This window comes from Trachurus trachurus (genome assembly GCF_905171665.1).
Source record: "Trachurus trachurus genome assembly, chromosome: 1".
NCBI classification, from domain to species: domain Eukaryota; kingdom Metazoa; phylum Chordata; class Actinopteri; order Carangiformes; family Carangidae; genus Trachurus; species Trachurus trachurus.
In genome coordinates this window covers 26,515,609-26,529,762 of record NC_139891.1, presented here as the reverse complement: position 1 = coordinate 26,529,762, position 14,154 = coordinate 26,515,609, and positions in this window count along the sequence as shown.

The following is a 14,154-nucleotide window of genomic DNA, read 5'->3' as shown; positions in this document are numbered from 1 at the left end:
CCAACAACTCCAAAACGCTCTGGTGGACAAGTTGTGACCTGCACATTCACCACACTATGAGATAATAACAGAACGTTACGTGACAGAGTTGTTTTAGAGGTAAATTCATGCAAAACCTCTGATGATCGTTGCCTTCAGGGGCAGTTTTTCATCAAGCATTTGCCTCTAAAACAACTCTGTCTGGTAACGTTCTGTTATTATCTCATAGCGTGGTGAATGTGCAGGTCACAACTTGTCCACCAGAGTGTTTTGGAGTTGTTGGATTGTGTATTTGATGAGTTTTATGAGGGAAACCAAGAAATCCCATGAGCCTCTGTAGCGTAGCTCTGAGCAGCTCGCGGCTCTGCTCCGCCGTTCTAAAAACATCTTGCACCGACACTTAAAGGTAACGAACCTACTCCGAAAACTATAGGGAATATGGCAATGGGCCAGTTTCCCAAAATGTTGAACTATCCCTTTAACTAGTAGCACTCAAGTGTTCTTTCCTCAATATTCATGTTCAGCGATGTGTAAAGAAAACGAGAGAAAAGCACCAACCACGCGACGTGAGCACTGAAAGTGTTTTTCTCAGATGTATATATGACTGATGACGGCCCCGTCACTAAACCGAGTCAGACTGCTGCCTGCTGCCGCGTCAAACTGTGTCAGCAGCAGCAGCAAGCAGAGAGAGAGAGGGGGGGGGAGAGAGAGAGGGAGGGGGAGAGAGGGGGGAGAAAGACAGAATGAGGAAGAGAGAAAGAAGTTTTTGAACGTCTCGCCTTAACGTACATGTGACAGAGGGGGGAGAGGGCCGAGAGGTTTGGGCCTCGACTGGTCATATGCTGCGCTATGTGATAAGGTTGCACAAGTGTTCCTGTCAATGCTCTCAAACAGAGGAAACACATTAATCTGTCTCATGCTCCCCTCACCTCTCCTGCACTCTCTCTTTCTCTCTCTCTCTGTGTATCTTCATCTCTCCTCCTCCTCCTCTCCTCATCCCCGCCGCAGTCGTACAGGAGATGAACAGCTGCAGATAACGAGTTGTATCCCTCTTAACCTTTCCCTCTCCTCTCCTCCTCCCCTCCGTGGCACAATAGACAGATTGTTCGCCTCCTCCCCTCTGCAGCAGAAACAGCAGACGGTCAAATTAGAGACTCCTTGTGGTTTTAAAGAAACACGCAGCTCCTGCTCCTGCTCCTGCATGAATTAATGGTTCATCTCTCTACAGCTTCTCAGTAAAAGCACCACAATAGTCTGAGGTGTATAGTGTTAAATACCCCCTTTTTAACAAAAAGGACTATGGGGGATACAGTTACACTGGTCTTTTGTCCTGTAAACGTGACGGGAACAGCAGAAAATGGCGCGGTTGAGCTGTTAATGACTTAATTCCCACGTTTTTAGACTTTACTGTACTGACTGAGAGGGTGAGGGCGAAAAAAGACGAGCCAGAGCGACATCATTTCCTCCACTTTGTCTTATTTTGTCTATATTAGGACACCTCAGAGGGCATTTCCTTAAAGACGTCAGTTTTAACCTGTGGTTCATTGAATAATTGGACAGAATAGAACATAATTCAGCGAGTTAATCGTTTGTAATCATGAAGCTGTGGTCACTTTTTATTTAGGTTTTGTATCTAATTAAACGGGGTTTGAGAGTCAGACTGCTGCTGCTGATAATGATGACGTCACCTTTGGCTCCTCCGCTCTTTCCTGACATTTTAAAGCTGCACTAGTCAACGTGTCTATATATCGCCAAAGGAAATCGTTCCGGCGTGTAAAGTAAAAGGTCGCTCGCAGTGTTGAACCCCACAGAGAGTTGTGTAGATCGACTGTCAGCAGCTTTGTTTTGGTTTTACACTCCACACCTGGGGTCACTGTCGCTGTGTCCAGATGATTTATTTAAAGAAAAAAAAAAGGAAAAAAACTGTCAATAAACTCTCTGCTCTGCACTAAAGCAGCTGGTGAACATAGTGGAGCATTTAAGAGCATATAAGCATATAAGAGAGTGTTTATTGGATATAGATTGGCTATAAGGACAGGAGCAGCAACCCAATTAAATGCTTAAGCATCTGTTCGCTAAACAAGTTCCCAATGCTAATTCTCTATGATGAGTTCACCGCTTGTTGCAGCGCCCCCAAGTGGCTGAAAAAACTCCACGTTATGAGTCAAGGAATCAAAACAATTGATCACTAATAAGAAATAAATTAATAATCACTAAGTCCAACCTTATTTATGTCTGTTTCATTTAATAATGTAGCATAAAAAGAAAGAAGTACTGTTGCTATGGTTGGTTGCAGTTTTTGCGTAACCTTGTGCACTGATTTCAAACGGTGGTTAGCGTTATCGGCCGTGGTCGGGTGTCGGTTTAACCTCTTTTTTTTCTCTTTTTATTTTTTTTTTTACTGTACACCTGTCGGCCAATCAGAAGCCTGTATTGTTTAAAATGCATGACGTCACTCCGATTTGACTCCCAGCGTTTTTCGTGATGTGCAGTTTTGGTACGCAGCAGTCGAGCATCAAGTCCAAACGCTCATGAGCACTTCCACACGCCTTATTATGTCAACCTGTGTCATTTGTATGTGTGTATGTATGTGTGTGTATTGTGTGTGTGTGTGTGTTCACAGTGACTTACGGGCCCTTTTTGTGCATGTTTATACTTCCTGTACATAGAAAATACTGTAAGTATTTGCCTGACACTGTGTGTTAACCTTACAATACATAAAACGCCACTCGGTCTAAACAGTATCACTGTAACTGTAACTGTTGCTGTAACGTTTGTCATTAACTAACCTACCTTTTACCTTTTTCCACTTTGATTTTTTTTTTTTTTTTTTAATTTGTAAAGTGTCGTCATTGCACTGGATGTGTCCAAGAGAGAGAGAGAGAGGGAAAAAAACGACCAGAAGGGAAGAAAAAAGAAAAGAAAACAAAAAAAAACATTGAGGGGGTTGGGAGATCGAGGGCTGGAGGGAAACAAACAAACAGGCAGCAGAGTTTGAAAGGCGAGCAGGATGGAGGCCGAGGATGAAGAGAGGGAGGTCGCCGTCTTCTTCTTCCTCTGCTGCTGCTGTTTTTTGTTTTTTTCTTTCTTTCTTTTTTTGTTGTTGTTGTTGTTTCCCAGTGCCTTGGCTCTGTGCTCTGTGGTGAAATACATACACTGCCTTTTGCTGACTCGCTGTTTCTGTATTTTCTCAGTGTGTGTGTGTGTGTGTATATATGGTAAAGCAAGAGGTCAAGAACCTCGGAGCTGGGAAAGTGAGAAGTAGTAGAAGCACTAGCAGAAAGACAGGGAGGAGGAAGAAGAGGAGGAGGAAGAGTAGTTAAAAAAATGTTAGGAATCCATGAAGCAGAGATGTGGTGAAAAAAAAAAATTCAAATGTGTTTTTCTTACGTCCTGCGGTGGTTTTGATGACGACTTTTAGGAACACAAGCACAAGCCAGAGAGAGAGAGCACCGAGCGCTGAGGCAGCCGATCACTGATGGCTGAGGCTGTGCTGTATAACTGCAGGCGTCTTATTGCAACGTAATGTAATATGAAGCTCATCAGCTGAAGCTACGTATCAGACCTACTGGGCATAAGAGTAAAAAAAAAACACTGGAGCCGGGGGTAAATATCCATGTGTGTGTGTGTGTGTGTGTTACCCAGCAGAGTCTGACCTTTGCTTTGGCTTTTAATCAGAGCAGCTCTCTGATACATAACAGACTCAGGAGTCTCAGGAGAGAGGGAGGGAGCCCAGAACACAACTGGAGCAGAGTTGTAGTTGCGTTGTTTTAGAAATTACTGGTTAACATAGATTTATTTACACAGGATGTGAGGAGGAGAATGCAATTTAAAGTCCACACACACACACACACACACACACACACACACACAAAGAGAGAGCAGAGAGAGAGACATGTGGCGGCCGACAACATGATCTGTACAAGCAAGACAAAAAAAGAAATGACCCTGTGAATGTATATGGGCACAGACTGGGAGAGGGACAAAGAGAGGAAGAGGGAATACAAGAAAAAGTAAGAGGATGGAGGGAGAGAGAGAGAGAGAGAGAGAGAGAGAGAGAGGGGGGGGGGAGGAGGAGGAGGAGGAGGAGGGGGCAGTGGGGGAGGTCATGTTTCCTCTGTTGAGCCCACTTCCTGTCCTGATCCCAAAATGGAGAGACTGTAAGGACGACATCTCTCTCTCTGCCTGTTTCGATCCGCTCCCTCCCACACACACACACACACACACACACACACACACACACACACACACACACACACACACACACACACACACACACACACACACACACACACACACACACACACACACACACACACACACACACACACACACTTCAGAGAAACCCAAACCAGCCTCCTGCAGGATCCTACAAAGGAGATGAGAGGGGAAAAAAGCCAGGGAGCAGAGAAATACTGTATATCCCCAGTGGTCTCTGAAACATTAGGAAGCCTTCGTTTACAGAGGCGGCAGAGAGACGCAGGACATTTTGTCCTCAAGTTTCACTTCGACATGTGTGTGTGTGTGTGTGTGTTGCATGTGGCCTATACAATACACTCTGTGTGTGTGTGGCAAAACACTCATGTAGGTTAGACTAATAGTCATAAAGAGTCATAAAAACTTGAAATAATTGATCACTAACTGTCACCAGAAGTTATTTATTTAATATTTTAGAGTTGATTATTAAATAGATTATTATTATATTATATATATAACATTAAAAAAAAATCAGATCAGATCAGAAAACAAAGCTGAATACAAACATATTGATTTATGAAGAAAAAGAAAGTCAACTTTCAAAATAAAAGCCCTTTTGCACTTGAGTTGTAAGTGTGGGAAAAGTTTTTTTTTTGTTTTTTTTAACCAGCTGACAATAGCGAGGCAGTGTGCCAGCAACGTTCATGTTATTGTTTAGTCCTCTGCTGTTTCCTATTGTAACAAATCAAAATGTCCGCCATGTAAAAAAAACCCAATCCACTCCACAATTATTATTATTTTTTACATTAAGTGTCTTTTAATAACTGCAACATGCTGTTTAAAATTAATTTCCCCCTCAAACATGAACTCTTTTTTGGTAACTTTTTCTTGCACTTTTGTTGTTTTCGACCCCCAGGATGAAAATATTTGTAGCTAGAGCTCATGTTCTGTTTTTCACATTGTGACACAGTGATGTGAACAGATTTGCACATTTGTTGCTGACCTGCATGTGTGTCACACGACCCACCGTTGCGTACATTTAGCCATTTAGTGGATAAATTGAATTTAACTATAGTCTTCAGACGAAACAGCTGCTGCTGCATGTGTGTCCTTTTTTTCACTAGAAGATGTTCAACAGGAGACAGGATGTGCACGGCCTCGAAGTTAGTAACACCCTGTCAAACAACCAGAACGTATTGTCACCTTGGGTTGTGCAGCCTGAGAGATGAGATGAGGCGTTCAAAGTTCAAAATCCTCTCAAGTTTATTTCATCTCCAAAGGTGCAAAGAAGTGAAAAGCAGGTTTTTTTTTTTTCTTCTTTCAAGTTCAGTGTTTCATCCAAGAAGTGACTCCAGTAAACAGACCTGAGATCAGCTCGGGTAACTTTTGAATGTGACCTCAAATGAAAATGTTTTTTGTTTTTAAAGGGATAGTTAATCATTTTGGCAAATTGGCCCATTGCCATAATCCCCATAGTCATAGCAGTAGGTTCGTTACCTTTAATTGTCGGTGCAAGCTATTTTTAGATCGGCGGAGCAGAGCTGCGAGCTGCTCAGAGCTACGCTAGGGAGGCTCATGGGATTTCTTGGTTTCCCTCATCAAACTCATCAAATACACAATCCAACAACTCCAGAACGCTCTGGTGGACAAGTTGTGACCTGCACATTCACCACGCTATGAGATAATAACAGAACGTTACGAGATGGAGTTGTTTTCGAAGTAAATTCATGCAAAACCGCTGATGATTGTTGCCTTCAGGGACAGTTTTTCAGCAAGCAGTCTCTGCATTTACCTCTAAAACTACTCTGTCTGGTAACGTTCCGTTATTATCTCATAGCGTGGTGAATGTGCAGGTCACAACTTGTCCACCAGAGTGTTTTGGAGTTGTTGGATTGTGTATTTGATGAGTTTGATGAGGGAAACCAAGAAATCCCATTAGCCTCCATAGTGTAGCTCTGAGCACCTCGCGGCTCTGCTCCGCCGTTTAAAAACAGCTTGCACTGACAATTAAAGGTAACGAACCTACTGCTAAAACTATAGGGATATGGCAATGGGCCAATTTGCCAAAATGTTGAACTATCCCTTTAAGTAGTTTTCTCCTTGTTAGCAGTGAACACCACCCTGTGAGTTATTATTTATCTCCTGTAATCAACCACAAAGCATCGTGACCATTGTAACAATACTGATAATATCGTATTTTATCAGTTTAATGGTGTTTAATGATGCGTAAAAAAAAAATCTGACCAGCGGGATCGTATATTAGAAGAACGTGTGGGTGTGAAAAGTTAAAGGACAACGGTAAAAGAGAAGAAGATCAAACACACTCATGTGTTAAAAAATAAATAAATAAATAAAAATCAGAGATGATTCACTGCATCCAATAATTATAAGGCAGAACGAGCAGCTTGAGAATAATAACTCCAGACTCATTATTTGTCCTCCAGACTGAAACAAGTTTTATCTGTTGCCTTATTTATTAACACATTAGTAATCCTCCTGAAGACGGTTTTAAGAAGAAAGAAAGAAAGAAAAACACCCAGTAACAGCCTGTAAATACATAATGAACCAGCGCTAACAACACGATGTCGGTGTGGACGACAGCTACCAGACACAGGAGACCGGGGATGGTTGTAACACTTTCTGTCTCAGCTCCCATAACTGGCATAGTGTTCATGGTAGGGCTTTCAAATTTTGACAAAGAGTACTCTCATTTGTCCTCTACAAATAGCAGTGCCTTAAACTTCTCAAAGTATATTAAAGAATTGACAATTTGATGTCAAATGCGAGGAGTGCCACTTTTACAACCTACCCCACTACCAGGGTAGGTAACACAACCTGGGGTCAATTGTAACAGTGAGATTAAAAGAATAGTTCACCCAAAATTCAAATTGCACTCATTATCTACTCACCCTCATGTCGACTAAGGGCTGGGAGAAGTTTCAGAGTCCTCCGTGGCTTCTCTGAGTTACAGGGGGTTTCGGCGCAGCAGTGCATGTCCATATAACGGTTGCAAATGTATACCAACTGTCTTCGTAACAAAAAGAGGAGCTTCCGCTGCAAACAAGCTTGAAATATAGACGTATTTAATTTTTTCGGAACAATTTCGCATTTCGGGGCTTCAATACAAGACAGACATTACATACGAGCAGCATGGAGGTATTTGGATGTTTTTTGGTGTGTCTTTTTGTTACGAAGAAAAGTGGTATCCATTTGCAACCGTTATATGGACCTGCAGTGTTGCACAGAGCCCCGCTGTAACTCAGAGAAGGCACGGAGGACTCTGAAACTTCTCCCAGCCCTTAGTCAACATGAGGGTGAGTAGATAAACTTGTTTTAATTTTGAGTGAACTATTCCTTTAAAAACTAAGACCAAACCAAAAAACATGCATCTATGTAAGTTTATTGTGCATGTTCCAACACTAAAGCATCTTTCTATGGTTCAGTATGAACAAAAAGAACTCATCACTGGTGGTTTAAAGAACATCTTCTGATAATACAGATGAAAGGTGAACATGTATGAATGGAAACCTTCAGCAGGAGGTCAGAAGCAGCTAATAACTCATGTATAATTCCAGGAAAGATGGTGACACTTAATGACACTTAATAAAACAAAGATAAAAGGTGTTACAACCATCCCCACCTGTATGTCAGTCATTGTTTGACCAGCTGTACCAGCATGGTGGTTTGATATAAACATTGATGAAATTACTCATATTTTACCTAAGAACCTGCTCTTTCATCTTATACAAGCTACCTAATTCAAACTTCAACAGTATCGATACTAGTCAAAATTTAGACTTGGTCCAAAATATTAGTTTCTGATTAAAAAAAGTTTTTTGGCTGTAAAACCTACACACTTATTGACACAGCCATGCAAAGTCACATGCAATGTCAGGGAGTAAATGGGTACACATGATATTGATCACATAGCTAATGTTATCCCTTATTGGTGAAAGTGATGCTGTTACAACCATCCCCGGTCTCCCCTAATAGAAAAGCTTTATATTACCGTACAATGAAATTATACGTGCACATAATTCATCACACAGCAGCAAACTTTTATTTTTTTTCATTTATTTTCTTGCTAAATTTCTGTAGTTTAAATATAAATGAGCTAAAGAATTATGTATTAGAGTAATTAGAGATTCAGGGTCTGTTGACTACACTCAGACCTGAGTGGTATGATCACACACTGTATGGCTGTGTGTGTGCGTGTGTGTGCGTGTGTGTGCGTGTGTGTGTGTGCGTGTGTGTGTGTGTGTGTGTGTGTGTGTGTGTGTGTGTGTGTGTGTGTGTGTGTGTGTGTGTGTGTGTGTGTGTGTGTGTGTGTGTGTGGTTGTGTGAGAGTGAATTTAGTCTCATGACTCTGGTTAAGCTGATGTTTCCCTAAGGCTGTTTTGATTGGGCCTACAGCTGAACTCTGATATTTAATAATGAGCCGAGTACTCCCTGTGTTTCTGCTTCTACCACACTGACACACACACACACACACACACACACACACACACACACACACACTGACACACACACACAAACACATGGGAACTGGAGAGCTGACCACACCAATGAATCAGCCAGTGAAATATAAACAACTCATGGTTCATTAGTGGATGATCTGGCCGTGACACATCATCAGTGGAGGCCCCGGCCGTCACGTCGTTAAACCTCCTCTGTTTCAGTTCACACACACACACACACACACACACACTGACAGTGGAATTAAACTCGCCGATGTCTGGCTTCATCTATCTTACGTATCTACAGCTCTGCGGGACGACGTGTTTCTTTTCTTGTTTTGCTGTGGCAGAGCCTCCGGGTGCTCTCTGCTTTGTTAATCAGGGAAGATGAGCACGACAGATAAACAATGGGAAGATAATGACAAACACACTCATAACCTGGGGACGTTATTTCATGCTTCCTATAACAATTAAAGTCAACCTATGGAGGGAGTTTCACAATCACTTGACTTGTCTTCACCTCCACTTTTTTAAGGCTAAAAAAAAGGAAAAAAAAGAGGAAGTTTGGAGGAGAAACGTGGCGGACGTCTCCCTCTGCTGGTGCAAAAGGAGCAATGCAACATTTTTTACTCTAATTGGAGTGCACGACTGCTTGCGATTTGGACTCTCATGTTTTTTAATCGTGTAACTCAAAAAATTCAGTGTTTGACAGCCACTGACCTTTAAAAAACATTCTCAAGCATAGTAAGGAACAAATAAACGAGACATTTACGAAAATAAAAAATTAAATAACTCCTCAAGGAGCTGAAAAATTTAGAGACCAAGGACTTTTTTTTTTTTTTTACATGGAATTATCTCCAATTAAATGTTTGTGCAATGAGGAGAGCATGAAATATTAAGGAATGTTTTAAAGTACTATCCGCCAACTACCCAACACCAACTTTCAAAACATCTCCCACAGTAGAAAACATGTGAATGCAGGTTATATTTATAATTTTTTGTCATATTTTGTACGAGGTAATCTCAGCATGGATCATTACAGCTGCAGTCACATGTTGGATGACACATTCAGACCTTCCCACCCAAAGGTAATAATAAGTTTTTCATGATTAAACTGAATCGTATGATCGTGGTCATTAGGCTGTTTTTGTTCAGCATGCTTTTAGGATTGAATTCACATATAATAATAACTGCTGTTAAGGAGGTCGCAGCCTAATTACTCACTCGGAAAAAGAGAGAAAGATTGTGTATTTGTAAATACTAACTTCTTAAACCTGGGTCGCTGCTGTTTTATTGTGAGGGAGAAAAACAGGATCATATTTGGAAAGTGAAGCCTCATGTAGCGTAATTAATGTCTCTGAATGCACTATTACTGATGCATCATTGACTCTGTAAATTGCATAAAAACACTGTTGTTATTCTTGTCTATCAACAGTAACAGCATGATGTTTTCTTCTTCTCCACTCTCTGCTTTAAAAAAATAAAAATAAAAATAAAAATAACCAAATGCAATTATGCTGGTTGCTTGAAAGGGAGACAGCTACACTGCAGCTCTCTGCAATTAAGAGGTTTATTTCTCCTGATTTTATCCCTCATGGTCGCTGCTGCTGCTGCTGCTGATCACGTTAGCAGCTCCTACTGTATCAAGGCCGGAGATAACGGTATTGTGTATTTTGAAGGATTTCAGGAGAGGTTGTGTCCTTTTAAAAGCATTAAAGTGTCTTACACTGAATCTGTGTTGGATGGAGGAGGTTTGGGTGAAAAAACATTTTATCTGTAAAGTAAAACTGAGACATACAGCAGGTCAGCTTCTCATGTTATACAAACCGTGACCTCATATGCAGCTAAATGCCAGAAGCTTTAATGGCACATTATCAATTAAAAAACAAACATCCTTGACTGGTTTCATGGTCATTTCTGATAATGATAATCAAATGTTATGTTCTGAACTTTAAGACATATTGTTTACTACAGTATAAGTTTTCCCATCAAGCAATGTTCAGATCAAAACTATCATTACAACACTCAGACTAGTTTCAAGTTACAACAACAGAATCATATCATAATATTAATCATTTGTGTGAAATTGTTGCTTGAAGTCTTGAACTATGGTTAAAGAAGTGTTTAGTGTGATCACACTGACCTTTGGACCTTTTGACTACCAAGGTCCAATCAGTTCGTCCTTGAATCTAAGTTGTGTATTATATTTTAAATCTACTACTACCTCTTCTATTGTTTTTAAATGTTTCATTTTATATTCTTGTACTTTTATTTATTTTTGTATGCAATGTAGGGCTGCAACTAACGATTATTTTCAATATCGATTAATCTGTCGATTATTTAAACGATTAATCGATTAGTTGTTTGGTCAATAAAATGTTCAAAAATGTTCAAAAATGTCAATCAGTTTCCCAAACCACGAGATGACGTCCTCAAATCTCTTGTTTTGTCCACAAACCACAGAGATACTCAGTTTATTGTCATAAAGGAACAAAGAAACCAGAAATATTCACATTTAAGAAGCTGAAATCAGAGAATTTTGACTTTTTTTCTTTAAAAAAAACTACCCAAACTGATTATTCGATTATCAAAGTAGTTGACGATTAATTTAATAATCGATTATTGTTCGATTAATCGGTTAATTGTTGTAGCTGTAATGCAATGACCAAAAGATATTTCATTGTAATTACTTGTAATTATATGAGATTAATGAAGTAAACTTGAAACAAGAGAGGGTTCCTTTGAATAGTTCTGGATAGATTATATTCACAATACTTTGTGACCTTGACCTTTAGGCACATTCATCTATCCATCTATGTTTTTGCCCAATCTGAAAAACAGATGTGACTGACGTACTCTGTTCACGAGAACCTGAAGACAGACAACATGTCTACAGCTCTGAATGCTGCTGGCAAAAACACACAAAAAAAAGACCAAATCCTAATTATTATCACTATGATCAATCAGTAAGCCTGTTGTGGTTGTGGTTTGATCAGATTTGACTGATGTGAGCCTGGAAACAAAAGCAAACAAGCACGCAGCTGTCCTCAGATCCTCATTCAAAAGTTGCAAAATCCAAAGAAAGAAAGAAAAAAATATGGTGGAGTCATGTGAGAGCTGTGCTGACTTTGGCAGGAAACAGTGAGTTCACATTCGACCACATCGCTCACACTGAGAGGCAGATTGAGAAAATATGTCTCGGGGTCTTTAAGGTAAGTTTGTACGATTTATTACCGCACTGTAGTAATAATAATAATAATAATAAATGACAAGTGATTTATTTGTCACAGTTTCTTTTCTCACGTTGAAGACCAAAGAGAGTTTTTGATCTTAACAGTTTTTCTCTTCTCTTATCTTTCTCACAAACTCAACACAAGACTTGATTTACTTTACTTCATTCTTTGGCACGCCCAAAGCATCAATTTAATTCACTCATTCACAAGAAAAAAATAAAATAAAATAGGTACAAAAGTTGTGATTCTTTATCATTCATCCTACTGGCAGCTCTACAAACAAACAAACAAACAAACCTTCATCATCATCCAGTGGTTACAGCGGGGAAACAAACGTCACGTCACATGGCCCTGGGAGCGTTTAGTAGCGTTTTGTGAGGCTGTGAAGCTGCAGACTGTCGACACTCAGGAGGAGAGGCGATCCAAAGAAACACTTCAAAAAGAGTAAACAACACTACACTGCCCACACACACACACACACACACAGACACAGACACACACAGACACACACACGTCTCTGACTTCACATGAAATGGGCAGCGAAGGTGCCATTTTTTTTCTCCTTTGTGTTATTTCCCAGACACGGTGCTGGTGGTGATAAATCAAGATTCTCACAGCACAATGCCCACGTTTCAAACAGCGCCAATGTTTGGTACTCCATGTGGCGCCTTCGGTGTGAAAACACACACACACACACACACACACACACACACACACAGATGAGGATGGCGCCGCCGAGGTGTGTGTGTGTGTGTGTGTGGCTACCTTCAGGACACGCAACAACAACAACACGTCAAGTACATGAAAAACAAAGAGCGGAGCAGAGAGCGTGGAGTGGACAGCAGCAACACCAGGGAAACAGATAATGGAGATTTTCCTGTGTGTGTTTACATGAAAGCTGTCGTCAGTGTGTGTGTGTGTGTGTGTGTGTGTGTGTGTGTGTGTGTGTGTGTGTGTCACCCACAGTGCTGTGACAAAGTTTGTGCATCTCACTTGCAGCTTCTTTTTCTTCTGCTTTTTTCATCTGAGCTCTGAGTGATCACCCTCCTCCTCAATAGACTCATATTTTTTTTTATAGAAAACTGAACTCACTCTAAAAAAAATCCAAGAAGGTCCCATTTAAATCTATTATGGGGATTTAAACTGGCTCCACAGGCGCAATCATTACATTTTCATAAAGCTAAAGCCTGTAGCTACCGTCTGAATGTGGGACCTGAGCAGCATTTCTTATGACACATTATGGCAGAACTTTTTCACACTGTGAATAAATCTCCTCTTAATAAAAAAAAAAGAAAAAAAGAAGCTGTTTTCTCATTCATTCAATAAAATATGAAACATGATATATTTCAGATGAGCCTCACAGCGGAGACGTTCGCTGCATTTCTCTCTCACACTATAAATAATTTAAGTCGTGTTTGTTTGTTTGTCAGCAGGACAAATTGTAAACATATTTCAGTGAAGTTTTGGTAATTTTGATTCATTCCCTTCTAGAAAAACCAGAGTGCAGAACTGGGAGTGTTTCTCCTGAACGCTGAAATGTGGCACTTAAAGGGATAGTTCAACATTTTGGCAAATTGGCCCATTGCCATAATCCCTATAGTTTTAGCAGTAGGTTCGTTACCTTTAATTGTCGGTGCAAGCTATTTTTAGAACGGCGGTGCAGAGCCGCGAGCTGCTCAGAGCTACGCTACGGAGGCTCATGTTTCCCTCATCAAACTCATCAAATACACAATCCAACAACTCCAAAACGCTCTGGTGGACAAGTTGTGACCTGCACATTCACCACGCTATGAGATAATAACAGAACGTTACCAGACAGAGTTGTTTTCGAGGTAAATGCAGAGACTGCTTGCTGAAAAACTGCCCCCGGGGCGGTGTGTGGCGCAGTGGTTAAAGCGGCCGCCCCATGTAGAGGCTACAGTCCTCAACACAGGTGTCCTCGGTTCGAGTCCCATGTTGGGCAGACCTTTCCTGCATGTCATTCCCCCTCTCTCTGCCTCCCCCTTTCCTGTCTATCTCACTGTGCTATCAATTAAAGGCAAAAAAGCCCCCAAAAATATACAAAAAATATACAAAAAAAAACTGCCCCCAATAGGAATGTGCATCAGTGGTTTTGCATGAATTTACCTCGAAATTAACTCTGTCTCGTAACGTCCCATTATTATCTCATAGTGTGGTGAATGTGCAGGTCACAACTTGTCCACCAGAGCGTTTTGGAGTTGTTGGATTGTGTATTTGATGAGTTTGATGAAGGAAACCAAGAAATCTCATTAGCCTCCGTAGCGTAG